This window comes from Balaenoptera physalus, assembly GCF_965194825.1.
Source record: "Balaenoptera physalus genome assembly, chromosome: 6".
NCBI lineage: Eukaryota > Metazoa > Chordata > Mammalia > Artiodactyla > Balaenopteridae > Balaenoptera > Balaenoptera physalus.
Window position 1 is genome coordinate 74776529 of NC_138885.1, and position 21787 is coordinate 74798315.

The 21787-nt window shown below is 36.5% G+C and overlaps 1 long non-coding RNA gene across 1 annotated transcript in view; it reads right to left on the reverse strand.

The window, feature by feature from the left end:
- Window positions 1–21787, reverse strand: part of LOC309663225 — an 82983-nt gene that overhangs the window by 41995 nt on the left and 19201 nt on the right. The window lies entirely within an intron of this gene.

Sequence of the window (21787 nt, forward strand, 5' to 3'; positions counted from 1 at the left end):
AAATCAACAGTGGCTGAATATTTATCAGGAGCACAGTGTAGGTACAAATTCGTTCCCTCTTACTCTTAGGAACAGACAAGTGTTTTAATGACAAATGTTAAGCATTCATATTTTTATTATTTTTTCACTCTGAAATATCATCATAATTAGATTCATCTACTACACAGCTAATGAATAACTGTTGAGTACAAAGCACTAATTACAAAGTTAATTTTCTGTGCTCTTATTTTACTATTGGCTAAAATGTTAATTTTGCTAGCATTTGGATCAAGTTTCTCAAGATTCACAAAAGAGAATTTTTATTTTGGTACAATTTATTATTGTTGTTGTCGTTATCTTTCAACTGCAGTACAAGAAGCCAAAAGCAGGGCTTCCCTGGTGGCGCAGTGGTTGAGAATCCGCCTGGCGATGCAGGGGACACGGGTTCGAGCCCTGGTCCGGGAGGATCCCACATGCCGCGGAGCGACTGGGCCCGTGCGCCACAACTACTGAGCCTGTGCTCTGGAGCCTATGAGACACAACTACTGAAGCCCGCGTGCCTAGAGCCCATGCTCCACAACAAGAGAAGCCACCGCAATGAGGAAGCCTGTGCATCACAATGAAGGGCAGCCCCCACTCGACGCAACTAGAGAGAGCCCGCGTGCAGCAGCGAAGACCCAACGCAGCCAAAAATAAATAAATAAAATAAATTAAAAAAAAAAAAAAAAGAAGAAGCCAAAAGCAGAATACAAATAACTTCACCAATTCTGTCAGGTATAATCCTAAACCATTTTTTAGAGAAGATATTAATTTCCTAGAAGAGTCTTTGCTTGGTCCATTCTGCCTGTAATGCCCATGATGGAAAGGGAAGGGAGTGAAACAGCTCACCTCTTGTGAGATGTTCTACTTCTTTAGACTCTAGATACACATTTGACAGAACTTATTTGTAAAAAGGCACAGTAGCAGTGGAGGAAACTTCATCCACGATCAGAAATTATGTGAGTATAGAACACAGCTGTACTTATCACTCCTGATTTTGGGGACAGTTCCCCAAAAACAGGCTTACCTTCCAAAGATTTTGGATTGTGTCTATTCTAGATAAATCATCATTTTTTAGAAATCCAAGTGACAGAATGCTTGGCTTTATAAGTAAAACCTGGAACTCAACATGGACTATCAGTGAAACTGATAACCGTTCATTTACAACATGTCTTGGTTTATGGATTAGCTGAATTATAGCAAAGCTCGCAGCAAACCAAATTCTTCAAAGTACTCTATACTTTCCAATTAATAACAAGAATAAAGGAAGCACAGGAGGCAGTTGGGGCAATCAGTAATAGCCTGAACTTAAATTGTTTGGTGAGGAAATACTTCTATGACTGAAAAACCCTAACCACAGGTATCGTAGAGTAATATGTATTTCTTTTATAGTGTGTTCTCAACTTCAGCATTTCCTTTCTGCTCTTTTCTTACCTCTTGCCCTTCAAGACCTAGAAATTACTTCCTCACTGAGGGATTTCTTTTTTTTTTTAATTTATTTTATTTATTTATTTTTGGCTGTGTTGGGTCTTATTTGCAGCATGTGGGATCTTCGTTGAGGCATGTGGGATCTTTTGTTGCGGCGCGTGGGCTTCTCTCTAGTTGTGGTGTGTGGGTTTTCTCTCTCTAGTTGTGGTGCGCAGGCTCCAGGGCACGTGGGCTCTGTAGTTTGTGGCGTGTGGGCTCTAGTTGAGGCGCGCGAGCTCAGAAGTTGTGGCACACGGGCTTAGTTGCCCCGCGGCATGTCGGATCTTAGTTCCCCAATCATGGATCGAACCCGCATCTCCTGCATTGTAAGGTGGATTCTTTACCACTGGACCACCAGGGAAGTCCCACCGAGGGATTTCTTGAACCTCACTTTTCTGCTCTGAGAACACTGTTTTCTTTTTCAAATCTGTGCATTAGCATATCTGGTTATGGATTTAAATATCATAACTGGATTAAAATATAACATTTTGTCAACAAATGCTCCTTTCAATGTCATTCTAGCCTGAACACTGAGTTTGAGACTTCAGGTTATGTAAAACAAATTAGTTCTTCATGTGATCTGGCCTACATGTTTGAGTCTGTACTGAGTTTGCTAAAAAATAAAGACATCTATGTTCACTTTTCTTTTTACAAGAAAATATTGTTGAAAATATATATAACTGAAGGGAGTAGATGAATGTAAGCATTAAGAGGCCCAATCTAGAAGCAGATAGACCTCAGTTCCAGGCTTAGCTCTGCCACTTTCTTTCTCAATCTCCTGGAAATAACAATAGCATCTTCCTCTTCGGTTTACTGGGAGAGATTAATAAGGTGTAATAACATAAGGACTTTTAGGATACTGTCTAGCATATGCTAAGAGCTCAATAAATATTAGCTATTAGCTATTAGCAAGAAGTAGTAATAACAACAGTAGAAGAGGAAGCAAAAATACACAGCACTGTATTAAATATCAAGATGATACACTGTATTGATTATCTGAGTCAAATATGAGTAAAAATACAGTTGACATTATCCTAATTTTATGTTAAATGAACCACAATCAAAATTGTGTGATTTGTCCTGCTTAAGCTTTATTTAATTCAGGAAAAGCTCAACATTAGGTACATTTGTCAGAAGTTTATCTTTTCTGTTATTTATAATACACTTAATTGGCACCACAGTAAATGATTTGGATAATTGCCAATGATGAGATGCTTTACTCTGTATCATCTATTCAAAGGCTTTGGGGTTTCAGAAAACTGGAATCCTTAGTTTTGGCTATTTGCAACCATTTATTGTTTTTTATAAGAATGCGCTTGACAACAACATTCTCTTAGCATAATCCTCCTGTTTCTTTTCTTTTTCTCATTTAAAAAAAAATGAATTAATGAACCACTGAGTTGAGCTTTTAAAAATCCTCTAAGCACAGAGATTCTCAGTTGGGCAAAGGCAATTATGAGGATACATGTTGTGTGTGTGAGTATGTGCATATGTGTGTGTGTTTATGCATATATGCAAGGGTATGTTGTTTTTATTCAGTTTTATAATTTTATATTTGAAGAAATATTCCTTTGAAATACAAGCCTTTAAAACACAGCCTTTCAAAATCTCAACTGGTGAGGTGTGGGTTTTAAAAAGTTGAGAAAAACTAACAAATTAAGCCAATTTATTATCAACATAGAAATACTGCAAATAATATAGTACAAATAGTCTGTACTATATACAGAGTGTTTACTTAATTGATATGTAACTGTCAAATGATTTTCAAGCTGATATAATTCTGAAAGACATACAATCTAAAGTTGAATAAATATTCAACTGGTAGAAATTGCAAATAATTTCAACAACAAATGTTTAAGTCACTACAATGGAGCAGTCAGCATCTTCTCTCTAGAGGGAAGAATTTACAGCTCTGGGTGATGAAGTTTGCTAAGGGAGTAATACTTACCTAACCATGACTTCTATATCTTAGAGACTGAAAATCAAGAAGTGTGGACATCAGTCTTTCATGACCTTGACATCTCATTACAGGCAAGAAAAAAAGAGGCTCTTTTGAGAAGTGATGTTCACTGCCAACTTCCTGGTTTCTTCTTCAAACAAGGAACATTTAGACCTCTCCAAAGCCCTCTGGCACAATGCTAGAGAAACATCCCGTATCAGCAGGTGCTTCTGCCCAGTCCACCGATTTTTATGGTTGCTGGTACAAAACTTCACAGTTATTCTCAAACATTTGGGACTTCTAATTAATGATGACACTAATTTGCAAAACTAACTCTAAAAAGAACTTCCCAATATCTAAAATAAGCTTCTGGTTTAGTGGTTATGTAGTTATTAAAATATATATTTGACTTCTCCTTGAGGAGCATGTATAAACAATTTTATATATTTGAGCCCACCTTTACAGATTCCAAGCATATAAAAATACATTTCTAGGCTGTGCCATATATCATTTCTTTCCCTTCAAGGGAATATTACAGGCAAAGATTATGTCATTTGAAGCATTAGCCATTTCAGATTACTTTTTACATTTTTCCCTCATTGAAATAGCAAATAAAAGCCCCACCAAGTTCTGGTTTTGCTTAGCAAATATTGTCTTTTTTTGCTAGGTACCTTGCTTCTTTACAAGTCCTGAGAGTCTAACTCCTTCATATCTAATCATTTCCACTGCTAGTATCTTAGTTCAGACCCTCTTACTTCTTGCCTGAGTTATGGCACTATATACCACGTAGGCCATTCTGCTTATAGCAATTCATCTACAGTCCATATTCCTCCATATTGTTTGAGTTATTACTCTGAATGCAAATATGATCCCATTGCCTTTGTCCATTTGCTCAAAGCCTTCCAACGACTCTCCACTGTTCTGGAGTTAAAGTCCAAATGCATCCCTTTTTACATCTCCAAGCCTCATTCCTTGAAAGCCCTCAGCATGCTGCCGTGCTTCAGCTACACTCAACCATGCTGCTCCACCCTTCCCTGTATTTGCATGTTCTATTCTCTCTGCTTGGAAGTCCTTTCCTTTTTCTCCAGTGCCACCCACTTTAAGCATATCTTCCTCCAAGAAGCCCTCTGGGATCCACCAAGTTGAGATCACCACTTTGCCTTTGACTCCACTTTACATAGTACATACTTTTATGTGTGTGTATCAGCTTTATTAAAATATAATTCACATACCATACAGTTTACCTATTTAATGTGTACAATTCCATGGTTTTTAGTAGATTCACAGAGTTGTGCAATCATCATCACAATTAACTTCAGAACATTTTCATTATGTCCCAAAATATCCAGTATCACTTAGCAGTCACTCTCCATTTCTCCCCAACCCACTCCCATCCTCTACAACTACTAATCCACTTTCTGTCTCTATAGATTTGCCTATTCTGGACATTTCAGATAAACAGAATAATACAATATATAAACTTGTGTGACTGGCTTCTTTCATTTAGTGTAATGTTTTCAAAGTTCATCCATGTGTATCATGTATCAATTCATCATTCCTTTTTATTGTTGAATAATATTCCATTGTATGGATATACCACATTTTGTTTATCCATCATTATTTGATGGACATCTGGACTGTTTTCACTTTTTGTCTATTAATAATGCTGCTAAGAACTTTCATGTGCAAGTTTTTGTGCGGACATATATTTTTATTTCTTTTGGGTAGATATCTAGAAGTGGATTTTATGTTTAACCTTTTGAAGAACTGCCAGACTGTTTTCCATAGTGGCTGGTTAGACAGTTATCAAAAGTTGAATAGAGTTACCTTGTGAACCATTTTACATTTCTACTAGCAGTGTGACGTAGAGGTCCAACTTCATTAATTTTCATGAGGATATAGTACATACCTTTAATATTTTTACATTTATCTTACTATGGTATAATGAACTAGTGTATACCTTTCGAACTACACAAAGAGAGGAACATGTCTTATTTACCATAGTATACCTAGCACAGTGCTTGGCATCTAACAGATGTTCAAAATATACTTGTTAAATGGAACTTAACTGGATTGTAAATATAGACCATTTTTTTCTTGTTACTAAAAAACAATAAGTTATTTTGATTGAAACATGCAGTATTACTTGATTTTTAGGATAGTTATATTTTATGAGGATATGTCCATTTTAGATGGGCATAAAAAGATTCCTAAAATGGGTTAGATCTATAATCCACCTAGACAGATTTTATTTACTTGCAAAGGAACAAGAGTTATATTATAAAGTGTTTAATTCTTCTTCATAGTTTTGGCATCAGTGATAAGAAATATACCCCCCAAATATTAATTTTTTATGCAAATTTTTTTAACTTAAGGTAGCAGATTATATTTTCTAAAGATGGGTCCAGGAATATCTCCTGTCCCACCCACATACTCTTCTAAAACCTTGCCACTTCCCCATCAAGAGCTGTAGTCTATATCCTTTCCCCTTGCAATTGGTTGAAACTTTATGACTGCTTCAAACAATAGAGTCTAGTAAAAACGATGATCGCTACTTTTAAGGCTAGAACATGAAAATGTTATGCATGTCATTCTGGTTGTTTTGGGATGCTTGGTTTTGGAACCCAGCCACCATTCTGTAAGGAAGGCCAAAACACCTTGGAAGAAGAGGTCTATGTGGAGAAAAACAGAAGCTTCTGGCTTTTGGCTTTGGCTGAACTCCCAGCCAATCGATAGCACCAAATTGCCAAATATGTGAATGAGTTGTCATGAATGTGGATTCTCCAGTTGCCAGGAAACTCACCCCAGATGATGCCATGTAGAGATGAGACAAGTTGTCCCTGCTAAATCCTGCCCAAATTGCAGATTCATGAACGAAACAAATGATGGTTGTTGCTTTACACCACTAAGTTTGGGGGATAGCTTGTATATCAATAGGTAACTACTGCTAATTTGGGTACCTAAAAAAGGGATGTTGTCATAACGAAATCTACTACATGTGGCATTGGCTTTGGAACTGGACTGTGGGGAGAAGTTGGAATGGTATTGAGGAGACTGTTAGTGAAACCAAAGGGGTCTTAAGTAGAGGGGTTGTGGAAGACCTACAAGGCTTTGAGGAAGCTGTCAGCAAAGCATTAAAAAAAGAGAGGAAAGTATTATTGGAAGCTGAAAGAAAGGGAACCTTTGTTAGGTGACGGCAGAGAGCTTGCCAACACAGTCATCTAGAATAATGTGGCAAGAAGAAAATGTACCTAATAAACTCAATGATCTAGCTAAGGAGATTTCTAGGAATAATATTCAAAATGCCACCTGATTTTTTTTCTCATTGCCTAAGATGAAATGTGAGGAGAGAGAAACGAGCTAAAGAATAGACTATTAAATATAAAAGAGCTCAAACTTGCTGTGTTTGAAACAAAACCATTTTTCATACCCACATTCTGTAAAACAATTACTAAATTCTAAAAAATGGCTCTGGAAAAGATCAAATCCAAGATGAGTCTGTAAGATCTTTGTTAATGCCTCAGAAGGATTTAAGACAGTTGTTCATAAAACATTTCAAGAGAGGAAAGGTCTTTTAGGAATCTTAATATCTACCTGGCCGCATCATTTCAGTTAAATAATAGGACTTCTAAGATTTTTTTTTAATTAATTAATTTTATTTATTTATTTTTGGCTGTGTTGGGTCTTCATTGCTGCGCGCGGGCTTTCTCTAGTTGCGGCGAGCAGGGGCTACTCTTTGTTGCGGTGTGCAGGCTTCTCATTGCGGTGGCTTCTCTTGTTGCAGAGCACGGGCTCTAGGCGTGCAGGCTTCAGTAGCTGTGGTACACGGGCTTAGCTGCTCCGTGGCATGTGGGATCTTCCTGGACCAGGGCTTGAACCCGTGTCCCCTGCATTGGCAGGTGGATTCTTAACCACTTCGCCACCAGGGAAGCCCTAAGATTCTTAAAAGAATTCTCCCACAGCAGTCTCAAAAGAATCTCAACTATACAAGTGTTTGTCTTCAAGAGTTTTGTGGATTTGGCTTTTGTTTAATGGAGTTGGTTATAAATTGATACACAAGAAACCCACAAGAATTTTTAACAAATTATATCTGTTTAGACTGAAAGCAGAAGATATAATATAAAATGAAGAGGACCCTGGATCCCCAGATTTTTAGAGGCAGGCCTTTTCAATTCACACTACATTTGTGCTAGATCAGATTATTTATTGCCTTGCTTGGGTGATGTATTTTACTTCATGTGTCTTAAATTTTCAGGTTTCTGTTTTTGAAGGGCATTTTATTTCTAATATTACTGGAATTTTAAAAACAAGATGTTGTCCTCAATCCATTAATTTAGTAAGTTTTAGAGGCTTCAAATAAACTATCACACTGACTTTCAGATTGAGAAACACTAGAGTTGGTTTTTTTTTTTTTCCTCTCAAAATGTAGTCTCCTCCCACCCACTACCCACCATCTACTTTCCTTCAATAGTTTATGATTTCCTTTTGTCTATTTCATGGATTTGCTCTTTCTTAAAGTCTATTGGCCAGAACTACACTAATATTTCAGGGCAGATATACGCAGTCTTTGTCAAAGATCAGGACAAGGTTATATCTTTTGTTTACTACAATACTTTTCTTGATGATCATGGAGATGATATTTGTCTTACTAGATTTGGTGTGATTGAAAAATTACTTAAATATCTTTAGCTATAAATCCCAGAGCAAGGAGATTACATTGTTAACTGCCTCTATTAGGAACAGTTCATGGATTATGGAAAACAATGTAGGAAGCAAATATCACACCAAAATATTGTCAGTAGAAACATAAAATATTGGCAGGATCCTGTTTGAAAAGCAACAGAGGATTATTCCACGTGTTTCCTTTTATTCATTCAATTATGTTAAGTTTAAGGGGGTGAATTGAAGTTAGGTATATGTAAAATACTTCCCTTTGCATTAGGCATTTGGGGAATGGAAGTCAGTGTTACAGCAGGTACATATTTGGGATTGTCTCAGACCGGGTGTGAAGTATGTCTCTCCCTGAGCAGCATGTACTGGCAGTATCAACAGTAACTAAGCAAGTACCAGCCGAGCTGCATTCCTTGTAAAACAATCCAGTTATGGTGAGCATGAAGACCTTAGCCCTGGTGATAATTTCCAGAATGAAATGTTCACAGGATGAAATGGAAAAACATCAGCAGCTCATCCTTTTCCCTGTCATCCTTGTTTATGGAAAGCTAAAAATGTGAAGGAGCTTCCCTTGTTTGTGTTTCCCAAGCTTCATAGAGACATATATGGAATTTGGCCTAATGAGTTAGCATTTCTAGGCAAGTTCTATACAAATGGTTTTCTACTGTTTGAACAACTAGTCACTTATTCTGGATTCAAAGTCATTTACTTAGAAAGAAATACACCAATTTAATCAAGTCATTAACTCAAGACAATGTTGAGTGATGGTAGAATCTCACTTTTTAGTTGTTTATCATTTGATTAGTCTAGTTTTGTATAGTTTAACAGAGTCAATGTCTGTCAGGTCTTTATGCCTAATTTGCTCTGGCAGGATAGTTTTTTATATTAATTTATGCTTATTTCCTTAGTATTCTTCTCACTGCAATTAGAAGATACTAGTCAAGATTTATAATCCCTTGTTTCAGGATTGTGATGCAGGGCTGATTATCCAACACTAAAAAGAACCAGCTGCTCTCCTGGACCCCACCCTTGAGAGGGCTCCACTTTGGCCCTCATCTTTGGACTGTTTTGTGAACAAACCCACCACCACCACAAGACAGCAGCTACAACCTTTCCATGGCAGGATACCTGGAGAATGGGTGTGGGGCAGACCAGGCACCGACAGTTCAACTCTGATGACTTATATAGAACATGGGCTAAGAAGAAGGACTTCTGTAGAACGAAGACCACATACCCTTTCTTTAGGATTATTTTCAGGAAGAGGAGGGACAACCTCTGTGAACTTCAAAGTTCATGTAAAAGTAAACAATCTGATAGAACTTCCTATCACTGGGTCAAAAGGAAATTAAGGACTCTGCAAAGGATGATGACTAAAAGAATTTGGAGGGTCTTAAATTTGTAGTTTTCCCAATGTTTTTTAAATTTTTCATGTCCATCTGTTTTCCTAAAATGAACGTTAGTGACACACATAAAAGATCTGTGTACTTATCTTGAGGGTCAGCTAGTGAGATTGTGCCTAGTGCTTCGACATTCTTGGGAGATTAGCCTAAGGAATAGTGTGGGAAAAGGCTGATCTCTTGAAAATAGAAATTCCCATGCAGGTTGACTAATCCTATGACACAACTGAGGTGAGTTTTTAATTCATTCATTGTGAATTAAATGTACAGAAATGTAGATTTTTACTTTAAAGCTGAGTTTGTTCACCATTTGCATTTGACGCTCATCAAAACAAAATCTTCAAAAAAAAAATTAAAAACACGACTCTGACAAATATAAAATCAGCAGTGTCAAAGATTAATTTAGTTAATTATTTAAGGGAACCAGAGGGATAATAAAGCTAATTTTAAAATGTGCTGATCTACAGATTTAATGTGATCCCTATCAAATAACCCATGACATTTTTCACAGAAGTAGAATAAATAATCCTAAAATTCATATGGAACCATAAAAGACCCAGAATTGCCAAAGCAATCCTGAGGAAAAAGAACAAAGCAAGAGGCATAACCCTCTCAGACTCCAGACAATTCTACAAAGCCACAGTAATCACATCAGCATGATACTGGCACAAAAACAGACATATGGATCAATGGAACAGAACAGAGAGCCCAGAAATAAACCCACACACCTACAGTCAATTAACCTTCGACAAAGGAGGCAAGGATATACAATGGGAAAAAGACAGTCTCTTCAGCAAGTGGTGTTGGGAAAATTGGACAACTACATATAAGTCAATGAAGTTATAACACACCCTCTCACTGTACACAAAATAAACTCAAAATGGCTTAAAGACTTAAACATAAGACATGACATCATAAAACTCCTAGAAGAGATTATAGGCAAACATTCTCTGACATAAATCATACCAATGTTTTCTTAGGTCAGTCTCCCAAAGCAATAGAAATAAAAACAATCAAACTTACAAGCTTTTGCAAAGCAAAGGAAACCATAAACAAAATGAAAAGACAAGCTATACAATGGGAGAAAATATTTGCAAATGGTGTGACTGACAAGGGATTAATTTCCAAAATATAACAGCTCATATAACTCAATTAAAAAAACAAACAACCTAATCGAAAAATGGGCAGAAGACCTAAATAGACATTTCTCCAAATAAGACATATAGATGGCCAACAGGTACACGAAAAGATGCTCAACAGTGCTAATTATTATAGAAATGCAAATCAAAATCACAATCAGGTACCACCTCACACCAGTCAGAATGGCCATCATTAAAAAGTCTACAAATGACAAATGCTGGAGAGGGTGTGGAGAAGAGGGAACCCTCCTACACTGTTGGTGGGAATGTAAATTGGTACAGCCACTAAGGAACACAGTATGGAGGTTCCTCAGAAAACCAAAACTAGAATTACCATATGATCCAGCAATCCCACTTCTGGGCATATATCCAGACAAAACTATAATTCAAAAAGATACATGCACCCCCATGTTCATAGCAGCACTACTCACCAGAGCCAAGACATGGAAGCAACCTAAATGTCCACTGACATGGACAGATGAATGGATAAAGAAGATGTGGTGCATCTATACAATGTAATACTACTCAGCCATAAAAAGAATGAAATAATGCCATGTGCACAAGCATGGATGCAACTAGAGATTATCATACTGAGTGAAGTAAGTCAGAAAGAGAAAGACAAATACCACATGATATCACTTATATGTGGAATCTAAAATATGACACAAATGAACCTATCTATGAAACAGAGACAGAATCACGGACATAGAGAAAGACTGGTGGTTGCCAAGGGTTGAGGGAGGGATGGAGTGGGAGGTTGGGGTTAGCAGATGTAAGCTATTACATATAGAATGGATAAACAACAAGGTCCTACTGTATAGCGCAGAGAACTATATTCAGTATCCTATGATAAACCATAATGGAAAAGAATATAGAAAAGAATATATATATATATGTACAACTGAATCACTTTGCTGTACAGCTGTGATCAACACAACATTGGAAATCAACTATACTTCAATTAAAAAATTGATTTAAAAATATGCTGGACAGGCAGAAATATTATAATTTTTAAAAAAGCATACCAAATTAAGATTGTTAAATTTTAAAATCTTGTATTTTAATCTTTTCTACTAGACAGAAACCATTTACATTTCTATAGGAAAAATTCATTTGCAATGCTATGGACAAAATAATTTGAATTGCTATCAGTTTTCTATAAGTTAACATTTACTTTCTTACAGTTGTAAGATTCCCTAATTAATGGGAATATTAAGTTAAAACAAACTATATACCCTTAAAGAATCAATCCCACTTTGGGATTTTTCTTTTTACTGTCCTGATATAATTAATTATATTTTCCCTCAAAATGAGAAATACAGAGTGATTCCTCCTGAGTTGTGATTCCAATAAGGGAGTGAAATTATGACACAAATATTTCAATATTTATTTTATGTAAAACTAAAAACCAGTATTTTTTTAAAATTTTAAACGTGTTTTCAGAAGTCAAAACAAAATAGTTAATAAAACTAAATAAAAAAATTATGAAAAATTACAAATTGCAAAATAAATTTATAAAATATGTATCAAACATTTTGTCACTCTACTATAAATTAACATAAAATGTAAGGATAATAAAAATATTAAATCAGACTCATAAAATGCTGAAACTTTAATTAATCATAAAAAATACTATTCAATTTTTAATAACAATTAAGAAAAATAAAGCCCTTGAATACTGGTATAGTTAAGTGGCAAGGTTGCTTTTGTGTAAATTGTTACAGATACTGAAAAAGGTTTTTTGACTTTTAATTAGTCAGGGTAATGTGAAGCGTTAACTCCAAACTGAGGATTGCGGCAGTATAAAAGGATCCTTTCTAAATGAGGACACCATTGCTTAATGCAAAATTTTAAAGGAGTATAATTACTCTCTGGGAATACATCAAGATATAAATGATACCAATTCTATTCCCTATCCCTCAGTGCTGGCTACTTTTAAGATTTTCTCTTTAATACTGGTTTGCAGCAATTTGATTACAATTTGCCTTGGTGTGGTTTGAGTTTCTTGGATGAAATTCTTAGATCTGTGGGTTTATACTTTCATCAAATTTGGAATTTTTTTACTCACTATTTCTTCAGTTTTCTTTTTTTTTCCTGTCCTCCCACCCCTCCTTTCCTTCTGCAACTCCAACTGCATGTATGTTAAACTTTTATATTGTTCCTCAGGTCACCGAGGATCTGTTCTTCCCCCTTAGCCCCCCCTCTTTCTCTCTCTTTCATTTTGAGTATTTCTATTTCTTGTTTTTTAAATTAATTTATTATTTTTTTTAATTTTTGAATTTTATTTTTTTTTTATACAGCAGGTTCTTATTAGTCATCAACTTTATACACATCAGTGTATACATGTCAATCCCAATCGCCCAATTCATCACACCCCCACCCCCACCCCCCCACGGCTTTCCCCCCTTGGTGTCCATATGTTTGTTCTTTACACCTGTGTCTCAACTTCTGCCCTGCAAACCGATTCATCTGTACCATTTTTATAGGTTCCACATACATGTGTTAATATACGATATTTGTTTTTCTCTTTCTGATTTTCACACTGTATGACAGTCTCTAGATCCGTCAACGTCTCAACAAATGACCCAATTTCGTTCCTTTTTATGGCTGAGTAATATTCCGTTGTATATATGTACCACAACTTCTTTATCCATTCATCTGTCATTGGGCATTTAGGTTGCTTCCATGACCTGGCTATTGTAAATAGTGCTGCAATGAACATTGGGGTGCATGTGTCTTTTTGAATTATGGTTTTCCCTCGGTATATGCCCAGTAGTGGGATTGCTGGATCATATGCTAATTCTATTTTGTTTTTTAAGGAACATCAATACTGTTCTCCATAGTGGCTGTATCAATTTACATTCCCACCAACAATGCGAGAGGGTTACCTTTTCTCCACACCCTCTCCAGCATTTGTTGTTTGTAGATTTTGTGATGATGCCCATTCTAACTGGTGTGAGGTGATACCTCATGGTAGTTTTGATTTGCATTTCTCTAATAATTAGTGATGTTGAGCAGCTTTTCATGTGCTTCTTGGCCCTCTGTATGTCTTCTTTGGAGAAATGTCTATTTAGGTCTTCTGCCCATTTTTGGATTGGGTTGTTTGTTTTTTTAATATTGAGCTGCATGAGCTGTCTATATATTTTGGAGACTAATCCTTTGTCCGTTGATTTGTTTGCAAATATTTTCTCCCATTCTGAGGGTTGTCTTTTCGTCTTGTTTATGGTTTCCTTTGCTGTGCAAAAGCTTTGAAGGTTCATTAGGTGCCATTTGTTTATTTTTGTTTTTATTTCCATTACTCTAGGAGGTGGATCAAAAAAGATCTTGCTGTGACTTACGGCAAAGAGTGGTCTTCCTATGTTTTCCTCAAAGAGATTTATAGTGTCCGGTCTTACATTTAGGTCTCTAATCCATTTTGAGTTTATTTTTGTGTATGGTGCTAGGGAGTGTTCTAATTTCATTCTTTTACATGTAGCTGTCCAGTTTTCCCAGCACCACTTATTGAAGAGACTGTCTTTTCTCCATTGTATATCCTTGCCTCCTTTGTCATAGATTAGTTGACCATAGGTGCATGGGTTTATCTCTGGGCTTTCTATCTTGTTCCATTGATCTATGTTTCTGTTTTTGTGCCAGTACCATATTGTCTTGATTACTTTAGCTTTGTAGTATAGTCTGAAGTTAGGGAGTCTGATTCCTCCAGCTCTGTTTTTTTCCCTCAACTCTGCTTTGGCTATTCGGGGTCTTTTGTGTCTCCATACAAATTTTAAGATGATTTGTTCTAGTTCCGTAAAAAATGCCATTGGTAATTTGATAGGGATTGCATTGAATTTGTAGATTGCTTTGGGTAGTATACTCATTTTCACAATATTGAGTCTTCCAATCCAAGAACATGGTATATCTCTCCATCTGTTGGTATCATCTTTAATTTCTTTCATCAGTGTCTTATAGTTTTCTGCATACAGGTCTTTTGTCTCCCTAGGTAGGTTTATTCCCAGGTATTTTATTCTTTTTGTTGCAATGATAAATGGGAGGGTTTCCTTAATTTCTGTTTCAGATTTTTCTTCATTAGTGTAGAGGAATGCAAGAGATTTCTGTGCATTAATTTTGTATCCTGCAACTTTACCAAATTCATTGATTAGCTCTAGTAGTTTTCTGGTGACATCTTTAGGATTCTCTATGTATAGTATCATGTCATCTGCAAACAGTGACAGTTTTACTTCTTCTTTTCCAATTTGTATTCCTTTTCTTTTTCTTCTCTGATTGCCATGGCTAGGACTTCCAAAACTACGTTGAATAATAGTGGTGAGAGTGGACATCCTTGTCTTGTTCCTGATCTTAGAGGAAATGCCTTCAGTTTTTCACCATTGAGAATGTTTGCTGTGGGTTTGTCATATATGGCCTTTATTATGTTGATGTAGGTTCCCTCTATGCTCACTTTCTGGAGAGTTTTTATCATAAATGGGTGTTGAATTTTGTCAAAAGCTTTTTCTGCATCTATTGAGATGATCATATAGTTTTTATTCTTCAATTTGTTAATATGGTGTATCACATTGATTGATTTGTGTATATTGAAGAATCCTTGCATCCCTGGGATAAATCCTACTTGATCATGGTGTATGATCCTTTTAATGTGTTATTGGATTCAATTCGCTAGTATTTTGCTGAGGATTTTTGCATCTATATTCATCAGTTATGTTGGTTGGTAATTTTCTTTTTTTGTAGCATCTTTGTCTAGTTTTGGTATCAGGGTGATGGTGGCCTCACAGAATGAGTTTGGGAGTGTTTCTTCCTCTGCAATTTTTTGGAAGAGTTTGAGAAGGATGGGTGTTAGCTCTTCTCTAAATGTTTGATAGAATTCACCTGTGAAGCCATCTGGTCCTGGACTTTTTGTTTGTTGGAAGATTTTTAATCACAGTTTCAATTTCATTACTTGTGATTGGTCTGTTCATATTTTCTATTTCTTCCTGGTTCAGTCTTGGAAGTTATACCTTTCTCAGAATTTGTCCATATCTTCCAGGATGTCCATTTTATTGGTATAGAGTTGCTTATAGTAGTCTCTTAGGATGCTTTGAATTTTGGCGGTGTCTGTTGTAACTTCTCCTTTTTCATTTCTAATTTTATTGATTTGAGTCCTTTCCCTCTTTTTCTTGATGAGTCTGGCTAATGGTTTATCAATTTTGTTTATCTTCTCAAAGAACCAGCTTTTAGTTTTATTGATCTTTGCTTATTGTTTTCTCTGTTTCTATTTCATTTATTTCTGCTCTGATCTTTATGATTTCTTTCCTTCTACTAACTTTGGGTTTTGTTTGCTCTTCTTTCACTAGTTCCTTTAGGTGTAAGGTTAGATTCTTTATTTGAGATTTTTCTTGTTTTGAGGTAAGATTGTATTGCTACAAACTTCGCTCTTAGAACTGCTCTTGCTGCATCCCATAGGTTTTGGATCGTCGTGTTTTCATTGTCATTTGTCTCTAGGTATTTTTTGATTTCCTCTTTGATTTCTTCAGTGATCTCTTGGTTTTTTAGTAACGTACTGTATAGCCTCCATGTGTTTGTGTTTCTTACGTTTTTTCCCGTGTAATTCATTTCTAATCTCATAGCATTGTGGTCAGAAAAGATGCTTGATATGATTTCAATTTTCTTAAATTTACTGAGGCTTGATTTGTGACCCAAGATGTGATCTATCCTGGAGAATGTTCCCTGCGCACTTGAGAAGAAAGTGTAATCTGCTGTTTTGGGGTGGAATGTCCCATAAATATCAATTAAATCTGGCTGGTCTATTGTGTCATTTAAAGCTTCTGTTTTCTTATTTATTTTCATTTTGGATGATCTGTCCATTGGTGTAAGTGAGGTGTTAAAGTCCCCCACTATTATTGTGTTACTGTCGATTTCCTCTTTTAGAGTTGTTAGCAGTTGCCTTATGTATTGAGGTGCTCCTAAGTTGGGTGCATATATATTTATAATTGTTATATCTTCTTCTTGGATTGATCCCTTGATAGTTATGTAGTGTCCTTCCTTGTCTCTTGTAACATTCTTTAAAGTCTATTTTATCTGATATGAGTATTGCTACTCCAGCTTTCTTTTGATTTCCATTTGCATGGAATATCTTTTTCTATCCCTTCACTTTCAGTCTATATGTGTCCCTAGGTCTGAAGTGGGTCTCTTGTAGACAGCATATATATGGGTCTTGTTTTGTTTGTTTTGTTTCCATTCAGCAAGCCTGTGTCTTTTGGTTGGAACATTTAATCCATTCATTTTTAAGGTAATTATCGATATATATGTTCCTATTACCATTTTCTTAATTGTTTTGGGTTTGTTTTTGTAGGTCCTTTTCCTCTCTTGTGTTTCCCACTTAGAGAAGTTCCTTTAGCATTTGTTGTAGAGCTGGTTTGGTAGTGCTGAATTCTCTTAGCTTTTGCTTGTCTGTAAAGCTTTTGATTTCTCCATCGAATCTGAATGAGATCCTTGTTGGGTAGAGTAATCTTGGTTGTAGGTCTTCCCTTTCATCACTTTAAGTATATCATGCCACTCCCTTCTGGCTTGTAGAGTTTCTGCTGAGAAATCAGCTGTTAACCTTGTGAGAGTTCCCTTGTATGTTATTTGTCATTTTTCCCTTGCTGCTTTCAATAATTTTTCTTTGTCTTTAATTTTTGCCACTTTGATTACTATGTGTCTCGGCGTGTTTCTCCTTGGGTTTATCCTGTATGGGACTCTCTGTGCTTCCTGTACTTGGGTAGCTATTTCCTTTCCCATGTTAGGGAAGTTTTCGAATATAATCTCTTCAAATATTTTCTCTGGTTCTTTCTCTCTCTCTTCTCCTTCTGGGACCTCTATAATGCGAATATTGTTGCGTTCAATGTTGTCCCAGAGGTCTCTTAGGCTGTCTTCATTTCTTTTCATTCTTTTTTCTTTAGTCTGTTCCGCAGCAGTGAATTCCACCATTCTGTCTTCCAGGTCACTTATCTGTTCTTCTGCCTCAGTTATTCCGCTATTGATCCCTTCTAGTGTAGTTTTCATTTCAATTATTGTATTGTTCATCTCTGTTTGTTTGCTCTTTAATTCTTCTAGGTCTTTGTTAAACGTTTCTTGCATCTTCTCGGTCTTTGCCTCCATTCTTTTTCTGAGGTCCTGGATCATCTTTGCCATCATTATTCTGAATTCTTTTTCTGGAAGGTTGCCTATCTCCACTTCATTTAGTTGTTTTTCTGAGGTTTTATCTTGTTCCTTCATCTGGTACATAGCCCTCTGCCTTTTCATCTTGTCTGTCTTTCTGTGAATGTGGTTTTTGTTCCACAGGCTGCAGGATTGTAGTTCTTCTTGCTTCTGCTGTCTGCCCTCTGGTGGATGAGGCTATCTAAGAGGCTTGTGAGTATTTCTATTTCTATGTCTTCAGGTTTATGGATTTTTTTCTTTAGTATTTAATATGCTGTTAATATCATTCAATGAAATCTTCAATTCCAATATTATTTTTTAGCTATAGAAATTTTATTTGGTTCTTTTTATATCTTCCATTTCTCTCTTCATTGTATTTCTGCTTTTCTTAGAATCTTTTATCATATTTATAATAGCTGTTTTAAAGTGCCTGTTTGTTAATTCTGTGTTTGTCATTTGGGGGACTCTTTCTTTTAACTGAGTTATCTCTTGGTTATGAAGTATATTTCCTTGCTTATTCACATGACCAGTAATTTTTTAATTATATGCTGGACATTGTGATTTTGTGTCACTTAGTGCTGGATTTTGTGGTATTCCTTTAACAAGTTTTGGATATTGCTTTGGCAGGGTAAGCTGCTTGCAGATCAGCGTGATCCTTTCAAGGCTTGCCTTTCAGTTTTTCATATGGGTCTATAGTAGCCCTTAATCCCACAGCTCACCCTGAACCTTCTGGTTTCTCTAATGAAATGACAAGTGTATTCAAGATTTCTCCACTCTGACTGATGTTAACTCAAATGATTCCCAGGTTCACATGAGTTCTGCGGATAGTTCAATTTACAGCTCCCTAGTAACTATCTTCTCTCAGCAGCTGTTATTCGTCTGGCCATGTTAAATTTCCCCTTACCCACCAAGGACCAAAGACCACCAAAGACCTCTATGCAGACTTCTAGAGCTCATTCTCTGCACAGCTCCCTCCTCTCTGGTAATCTTCCTTGCAAATTCTAGTTGCCTCAGCCTCCCTCATCAGCTCTGTCTTCTCAACTCTTTGCAACTGCTAGGGTCTGTTTGGGTTTGCCCCCCCTGTGCTGCAGTCCAGAAATTGCTGGGGCAAACACAGGGCTCATCTTGTTGAGTTTCCTTCTCTCAGAGAGTAGTTATTCAATGTATAAAAACAGCTGTTTCATCTATTTTGTCCAGTTTTCTAGTTGTTTGCAGTAGGAAGGTAAGTTCCACAAGCAATTGTGCTCTCATAGAAGGATGCATCAATTTAAAAATATTCTAGAATAAAAATACTATGCCAACAAAAATATTGTGTTTTCTTACCATGGTATATTGGAATAGTAGAATGCCAACAAATGGTATAGCAGCCACTATGTCTGAAGAAAGTAGATCAACTTCCCAGAGTTGAATAGAGCCCACTTTGGCTCTTGCTAGTATTTCGGATCCGATGAGATTTTTCTGGGATTCCCATTCAATGTCTGGCTTAGTGGACTCTTCCTTACAGCCCACTGCTAAGGGCTGCGGCAACTCCAAATTGAGCATGTGGAAATTTCTGCAGATGGAGATGAAGGGGCTGCACACAAGGTGCTATCACAGGTCTGCTTGGTCTGAATGTGCCCTATTGCTTTCCACTTTATGGCACCCATGCCAGTTTGGCATGAAACACTCTTAGAGGCTGCCTCCATTTAGAATTCCAGGCCCCAAACAAGTGAAAGTTCCTTTCTGCCCAGAGAACTGAGCTACTTGAGAGTTTTCTGCCATCTAGTTTATTGTCCAACCCACCTTCTCTCCACAGGGGGAGGAGGCAGGGCAGGGCCCGGTTTGGAAACTCATCTATGATTCACTTACTTGCTGTACTACCTTCAGGATCCTTTCTACATGCTTTGGACTGAATTATGTACCCCCAAATTCATATGCTGAAGCCCTATCCCCCAGGACAGCTGTGTTTGGAATAAGAAAGTAACTAACCAATTACAAGTATGGAAATTGAATCTGTGATTTAAAAACTCCCGACAAGCAAAAGTCCAGGACCATATGGCTTCACACGTGAATTATATTAAACATTTAGAGACTAGTTAACGCCTATCCTTCTGAAACTATTACCAAAAGTTGCAGAGGAACACTTCCAAACTCATTCTACAAGGCCACAATCACCCCGATACCAAGACCAGACAAAGATACCACAAAAAAAGAAAATTACATGCCAATATCACCAATGAACATAGATGCAAAAATCCTAAACAAAATACTAGCAAACTGAATCCAACAATATATTAAAAGGATCATACACCATGGACAGCTACATGTAAAAGAATGAAATTAGAACATTCTCTAACACCATGCACAAAAATAAAGATGGATAAAGATCTAAGTGTAAGACCAGATACTATAAAACTCCTAGAGGAAAACATAGGCAGGACACTCTTTGACATAAATCACAGCAATATGGTTTTGGATCTGTCTCCTAGAGTAATGGAAATAAGAACAAAAGTAAACAAATGGGACCTAATTAAACTGAAAATCTTTTGTACAACAAAGGAATCCATAAAGATGAAAAGACAACCCTCAGAATGGGAGAAAATATTTGTAAATGATGCAACTGACAGGGATTAATCTCCAAAATAAGGAAATAGCTCATACAGCTCAATATCAAATAAAACAAACAACCCAATTAAAAAAATGGGCAGAAGATCTAAACAGACACTTCTCCAAAGAAGACATACAGATGGGCAACAGGCACATGAAAATGTGCTTAATATTGCTAATTATTAGAGAAATGCAAATCATAATCACAATGAGTTATCACCTCACACCTGTCAGAATGGCCATCATCAAAAAGTCTACAAATAATAAATGCTGCAGAGGGTATGGAGAAAAAGGAACCCTCCTACACCACTGGTGGGAATGTAAATTGGTACAACCACTATGGAAAACAGTATGGAGGTTCCCTAAAAAACTAAAAACAGAGTTACCATATGACCCTACAAGCCCACTTTGGGGCATATATCTGGAGAAAACCTTAATTCAAAAAGATACATGCACCCCAGTGTTCACTGCAGCACTATTTACAACAGCCAAGACATGGAAGCAACATAAATGTCCAACAGAGGAATGGATAAAGAAGATGTGGCATACACACACACACACACACACAATTAATATTAGCCATAAAAAAGAATGAAATAATGTCATTTGCAGCAACATGAGTAGACCTAGAGATGATCATACTAAGCGAAGTAAGACAGAGAAAGACAAATATCGTATGATATCACTTATATGTGGAATATAAAAAAATGATACAAATGAACTTATTTACAAAACAGAAAGAGACTCACAGACATAGAAAACAAACTCATGGTTACCAAAGGGGAAAGGGGGGGTCAGGGAGAGATATATTAGGAGGTTAGGATTAACATATACACAGTACTATATAGAAAATAGATAACCAACAAGGACCCACTGTATAGCACTGGCAACTGTACACAATATTTTATAATAAGGGAAAAGAATCTTAAAAGGAATATAAATATATATTACTGAATCACTATGCTGTATACCTGAAACTAACATGATAGATATTCTAAATCAACTATACTTCAAAAAAAAAAAAAGAAGAAGAAAACCCAGGGGAAAAAAGTAACTAACATAAGAGTGGAGCCCTGGTCTGATAAAATTAGCATATTTATAAGGAGACACCCATATCCTTGTTCTCTCTGCCACATGAGGACACAAAGAGAAGGCAACCACCTGCAAGCCAGGAGGGAAGGCCTCACCAAGAACTCAGTTAGCGAGCACCTTGATCTTGGACTTCCCAGCTCAGAACTATGAGAAATAAATTTCTGTTGTTTAGCCACCCGGTCTGTGGTATTTTGTTATAGCAACCCAAGCAGTCTAAGACACCACACCTAAGGAAAGCTTTGTTACTTTTTTGTTTCCTTTCTTTAGACTTGAAAACTGCCCTCCCGTCATCTCCTGTATCCTTCATATTTAAAGGTTTTTAGTAAAAA